The sequence below is a fragment of the Papilio polytes genome, unplaced genomic scaffold (genome assembly GCF_000836215.1).
Source record: "Papilio polytes unplaced genomic scaffold, Ppol_1.0 DF821400.1, whole genome shotgun sequence".
NCBI classification, from domain to species: Eukaryota; Metazoa; Arthropoda; class Insecta; order Lepidoptera; family Papilionidae; genus Papilio; species Papilio polytes.
The window spans coordinates 5,682,967-5,689,860 of NW_013527804.1; the positions used below are offsets into that span (position 1 = coordinate 5,682,967).

Genomic DNA, 6,894 nt, shown 5'->3' on the forward strand with positions numbered 1-6,894 from the left:
ACAAACCTTTTGATATCACCAAAGTGACAAAGCTGAAAGTGATTTTAATAATTATTTGTTCGTTTATTAAGCTATTTATTGTTTTTTTTTTATTGTGCTCATTCTAAGTAGTTAATATTTGTTTTAGTTTAGACATTCCGTTGTGGGATTGATTGAAAATTTTTAGTTGTAAGTAGACATGCATTTAAGTCAAATAAAATTATGTAAATATGATACATTTCATTTACATTAATCAAAATCATCACATCTTAATTAAAACTGCTTGTATACCATTTCCCCTGTTTACACTATTCCAGTCCAGCGAAAGACCTGCACTGGAATACAACCGGCGAGATTAAATCCACCCTTCGGCACTACTTTGTATGGGGTTCCAGTTCTGGACTGGAATAATATAAACTGAGCAGTGAGTTCTTGAAAATGAGAATTAGAAAAAAGAACTGTCACAGTAAATTTATTCGTTTTAACGATTAAAATTGAATAAACGAGCGGAGTTAGACAAAAAATTGACATCTGTCTCGTCGTCAACGCATTATGCACGTGCATGAACTACTCGTTCGCCATAACATGAGACCCCAGTCCGATGATGTCACAATGGCGCTTGTGCAGTAAAAGCATCTAGTACAAAAAGTAACCGTGGGTTTTCACTGTGCCTAAACATTAATGTAGAAATATTGTTATCTCTCGTTCCAGAGTGAATTTCAAAGGAAATAATTGAGATATACTTATTCTGTATCTTAGTGAGAAACCACGCCCAAGAGCCGACAATTGTCCTTGTACCCGGCATTTAACATGCAATAATCACGTGGTGGTTGCATAAATTCAATTGTGTTTTCACGAGCACTTAGCACGAAGTATTGATAAAATTTAAAAAATCAAATTCACATAATACATGTTACCTTGCAGTATCTGTGTAGATTAATGGAATCTACACTAAGTAAAAGTTATACTCACTGTCGAAAATGCGTAATTAACACAACCTATGAAGCGTTTATTATGACAGCAGCGCGGCGCCGTAGCAAGCTCTCGCCGCGTGGAAAGCCAGCACCGTGCAGTCCGCGACGCGACGTCGATGTAGAGCAAACATTGATTCATGCATTCAATAGACCGAGACGTTTTCCAACTGCCGCCTCGCTCCAATCATTACAACCAACTCACAATTTGCAAACGTTGGACAAACATTTTATAATAGTAGTGGTTGCATTTTGAAAACATTAGTCATGTTCAAAACAAAAACTGCGTAGTAAAAAATTAAATCGATTTTTTGGAGAACATCGCTTGTGTGTTGTTCTGCATAAGGGCAGAAACAGTGCTATATGCTTTCAAGTATACATAAAAGTGTTGGTGTATATTGCCAATATTGGTTCAGCAGTGTTTATGGTGCTGAAGACACGGTGTTGCGAGTGTGTCGGTGTTGCGGACGAGCGGGGCGCGTGTGTGCGCCCGCGCAACGTCAGTCGGCACACCGCCCGGGCGGGCGCCACACGACCGGACTCTGCGCTAGCGAAAGGCGACGCGATCAATATAATTTCAGTGAAATATACCGCGGATACGCCAACGAACGTTTTGGAAACGCCAGCGCACGATCTGGTGAGTACAGACAGTTAATATCGCCACTATCATCACGAAACGCTCGATATTCCGTAAGCCGCTTCTATATATAGTGCGCACATATTTTCGGCCGCTGCATCGAGGGAGAGGTTATGCGTTTAACGCGTTTCCCTCGACTAGTTACAAGTTTTCACGACGTATCCAGTATTGTAATAAAATAATTACGTGGCGCAGTTTCAGCGACGTATTGTTGCAGTAAAAATGACCGAATGAACGAAACGAAAGTCCGACCGGGAGCGGGTTTTATTCGGACGCGCCTACACGACTAACGCGGATCTCTATTGACTAATTGCTTCGAGGCTGAACAAAATAGAATTTCTTATCTGTAGAGACGGTTTCAGACTTCACCTAGACGTGTATTGTGGCCTAAATACTTCACCGTCTTAGCATTTACATTACATATGTAGGGATATAAATTCTTTAAGCAGCGCTAAAAGAAAATCCATTTACGCACGTGTATACGACTTCCAAGACATCTATTTTTACATTTGTACTATTTCTACAAATGATTAAAAACATTTTTCTCGTAAAGAAGACACATTGTGTAACTCTACACAATCAAAGAGCTATACCAAACTATTACGTTTATTATACAAACATGAAATAGATACCGTGATAAGCCAAACGTTGATAATTAATATTTTGGAAATAATTCCCGTTAATTGAATTGGTACAGCAATCTATGCGATTTTCTAGACCTAACGTAAAACTGGTAATTTCAGTCGCAATCTTATACGATACATTTGTTTCTAGGAATTGAACCTCGATCTACAAGTCGCTCATCGTTAAAAAAGTTCATAGCAATTCAATAGTTTTATTCAAACTACAATTATAAACGCATCAGTCGTTCCGCGTGTTGATTTTGAACACATAACAATTTATGTACTACCGTTTTTAGGATCTTCGCTCTATTACTTGTTTACATTACGATTTGCCTATCGCCTAGGTTGAAGCAAACGTTTGCAGTTAACGTAATTTTCAAGAGGCAATGTTGGTTTTGTTGGGTAATGTTACCTAGCGAATGGATACGGGCCATTGAGTGAGGTCACTCACCCCTCAAACTGAGCCCGCGGACGCCAGACGTTACAGCAATCGCGTGTTGTGAATCTGTGCTGAATTACCTGTCTGCCCGCCCTCCCCCCATTACGTTTTATACTCTGCAAATGTGTTTTTTTTATCAAAAAACTATTGTTTCTTTGGTATGTTGGTACAAATGCTTTGGTTATTACTAGTATATTAGCTTATAGCCGGTTTCCCAGACGTTTAACCATTCGATAGTGTTTCTGGATCGATAAATTCATATAATGCGTTTCCGAACTACGTAACTTGAGTTTTACTTCGTTGAAAGAGGTCAACTTAATACTAATAAATTACTAAGTAGTGCCAAAATAAATGGAAACTTCAGAAACCCAGTATTAGAAAAGTAAAATGCAGTTTTGTAACGCTCTACTTATAATAATGCATGTCACAAACTAATGTATCAATTTGTCTTAAAATAAATATAACCGATTTTATATTGCGGCAGGTCGGAATTTAGAAGGCTTTAATTCCAACTGGTTTGCTGGTTTGGTTAATTTCCATTTGTCGGATTTGTTATCGGGGTGGCCTTTGTAACGTCATGTCAGGACATTTTGGCCATAAATATGGTCAACGATTACATTTTAACCTTTTCAGAAGATATTGTAAACAATTATTAGATGTTATATTTCTTTGTTAAAAGCTGAGTTTGTCTTGGCCTCGCCTTTTAGTTTAATTTTTGATTATTCTGAAAGTTATTTGAAAATAACTTAGCTCTACATAAAAGCAATTAATGTTGATATTTGTGTCTGTCAACAAAATAAACAATAATTATAACTAGTTTTATAACAATGGGTAGACACAATAACCTATTAGAAAGCGGCCTGTCCCGGGGAACTAGCTCATCGCCAAAACAAGCATAATCTTTATAAATTATTAAAGAGTTTTTATAAGTATTTTGTTTTTTAATTAATAACAGATATGTGTTATCATACTTCTTATAGAAAATAATAAGGAATGTTTTCAGTCTCTATCAAGAAAGTAAATTGGTTCTAACATTCTGATTTTCTCAACACAACGGTATTCAATATTCATCATTATAAAAATCAACGCAGATAGTTTATCCAATTTCATAATACATTACCGTCTTTAGTTTACCAGTTACGTTAGGTTGTAGTCAATACGAGCAATGGATAGCTAAATAGAATACAAAGCGTGGGCAGCAAAAATGGCGCGAATTGCGGCGGCCATGACAATAATGCACACCTGTGGACTTGCATGCGTTATTGACTATGCTAACGACGCACTAAAATACAATCTTATAATAATTATATTAATATCATAAATGCGAAAGTTTAGATGGATGGATGTTTGTTAGAGTTTGTAGTCTAAACGGTTGAACGGATCTCTGTGAAATTTGGCATAGATGTAGAGGATACTCTGGAGGAACACATAGGATACTTATTTTTTTTTTTTAGTTCTACGAGGACGGCGTCGTGGGCGAAAGCTAGTAGATTATTATATCAATCCTTGATTTCCTCCTTGTTTTTTAAAAAAAAAGAGTTCGTGGATTAACAAAACACTAACGGACAAAAATTAAAGTGGAAAGTGAATCAGAATTCGTTATTAGTCCTATTGTCATATTTGGACATCGTTTAGTACTAATTTCTACAGTTTAGTTAGAGTGTAATTGTTAAAAATTTATCCTTACCCAAAACGTTTTATAAAAAGTTTCAACAACGTAAAGAAACGAGTATTTTATCCGGACAAAGCGTTGCATCATTATCACATGACGGAGGCGCTAATGATAAATTGCACACGACACAAATCTATGCAAATTTTTGATAACTAGCTGTCACAATATAAAAAATCCTTCAGATACGTTCCAAATGTATGCCAAAGGTTAGCAAGATCCGTTGAGCCGTTCTGGAGATACGTAGTAGCATCCATCCTGGCTATCCTTCTAGCTAAACTTTCGCATTAATAGTATAAGCAAGATGTAAGATTATATAATTGTGCAAAAAAGTATTAAATAAATCTATCTATACTATCTATGCTTCTATACTATTATAATAAAGCGTAAACACACACTTCTTTGTTGCCTAAGATGTCAGCAATTACGGCATATTTTTGAATAATTCTTTTTTTAATAAAAAGCCCTACACTTGCGTCACGCTTTAGGATATATATTTTCACGCCATTAAACTTAGGGGTTAATATTTTGGATAAAAAGCCTAATGTGGGAAAGAGACCATAAGTTGCTACCAACATCAAGGAAGCAAGATTTCATGTCATGTCATTTTGACATTTGCTATTGATAATTTGACAAATGTAAACGCTAATATAAAATTTTCATGCGGATGAAGTCGCACGGGAACAGCTAGTAAATAATTAATGAGAAATTTGCAAACACATTTTTTTTAACCAAAATTCAAACCTTTATGAAAGAGCAACATCTCTAAGTTAAATCTTTTCAATTAGTATAGAAAGATAAAACTTTAGTTCCGGATGCAATTGTGGTTATTGCAATGGTAATACAACCTTATAACCGTGGATTTACACATCTGTAACTCAGCAAGAACATATAGTGTTTTATTAGTGATTTTATTAGTGAGTTTTATTAGAGAGTTTTATTTTGTTCTAAGACTCATCACATAGCTAGATACAAACGTCAAATAACCATGGCAGTAAAACCACGTAAATGATATTTAAATTCTTGTCCATTTCGTATGAATAGCAAAAATTTCCATAAGTAAATATTTTTATCATGAACAAAGATATGTAAAATGTACAGTACATCCTGTCACGAACGTGCATATATCAATCGAATTTTATCTTTAAAATTAAAATTACAAAAAGAAAACAAAGACATGAGGCTCGTGCTCGACGACCTAGAACCTCACACTCCGTGTGTATACAGATGCAAAATATACCAACTTTGTTGACACTTTACACATGAAAATCGACTTTATTAAAACGGATAGAAGTAGAAATTTCGATGTAGTTGATGTTAGAATATGTGTGGACTTGTGCAAGCGGCGGTCGGAGTAAACACAGTGATGTCACCCGGTGACGCGCGCCTTTTATCCGGCGTGTGGAGATGATCGGCAACGCTATTCACGGTTCAGTACGATGGGTGTGTTCAGACGTCCTTGCATAGAATTTTGTAGGGAGTGTTTATGTAAGCAATTGCACTTAAGTGGTTGAGGCCACGGTGATTTGTATGAATGAATTAAATCGATGTGCCCAAGAGTTTAAATTTAATCTAATCAGAGAAACTAAGTTCAGAGAAATATCCCATTGTAAAAATGGCGTGACAACCACGACATAGTTAAACCGACTTTATAACAGTAACCTATTTTTATCCAAAATGAAAGATATAAAAACATCAAACTTATTCGTAAGAAGAAAAGTAAATGTCTAGTTTACAATCTCTTGTGATCCAATACATATAAAAAACAATAATGGAGTAACGGAAAGTTGAAAATGAGTTATTGAAAAGCAGTGATCTCATTTCGTGCGACAACGGACTGCTTGCAATAACTGCTAGCTGCTGCGGCTCTCGCGTGCATCCACAGTGCCGTTATTGAAATAGAGTTTGTACACTTTTGAGGTAATACAATAAAGCTACGTTTCCATTGTTATTTTATTCAAATTAAACATTTCTAATATGGGTTCTGTTCTGTCTTTTCATATATTCTTAATCTTGGACTTAACGACGGTAGCTGTTAGAAAACCGGTATCCAAAAACAGAAATCTCTCAAAAAAGTTTATTGCTTTCCTTTGATGTCCAAACACAGCTAATCTGTTATATTTTATAGTTTGTTCGTGTTTTAATATAATGATATGTCCGCAGTGAATCAAATACGAGCAAAGTGAACGAGTACCGAGTGCAGACCACGACGACGGCCGGCGCACAACGAGCGAGCGGTGAGTCATCGCCACTTACCACAGCTTCACAACACGACACGCTACTGCATGCCACCGGATAATTGTGAACTTAGACACTTCAAAATCGGACTAGACAGTAAAAACATATAGAATACAGGACAAATATTTGTTTTTTTTTTTTTTTGTGAACACTAAGCTACTAATGCAGGTGTTCTGAAGATTACATTTATTTTATCATTACGTAGTGCTTCATTAGTGTTAGGTTCGCGTATGTTTCAACGTAGTAAAACTCAAGTTACGTAGTTTAGAATATTACATGAAGTTATCGAACTAAAAACACTAACGAATAGTTAAACGTAGTTTTTTTTTTTTTTTTTT

General features: G+C 35.9%; 1 protein-coding gene across 2 annotated transcripts in view; it reads left to right on the top strand.

Annotated features, from left to right (window-relative positions):
• Window positions 1-1,448: 1,448 nt before the first annotated feature.
• LOC106108864 overlaps window positions 1,449-6,894 on the top strand; it is a 23,291-nt gene continuing 17,845 nt past the window's right edge. For both annotated transcript variants that reach the window (XM_013290160.1, XM_013290161.1), the window contains exons 1-2: window positions 1,449-1,587; window positions 6,482-6,555. The gene's annotated coding sequence lies outside the window, so the exon portion shown is untranslated. The remainder of the gene's footprint in view (window positions 1,588-6,481; window positions 6,556-6,894) is intronic.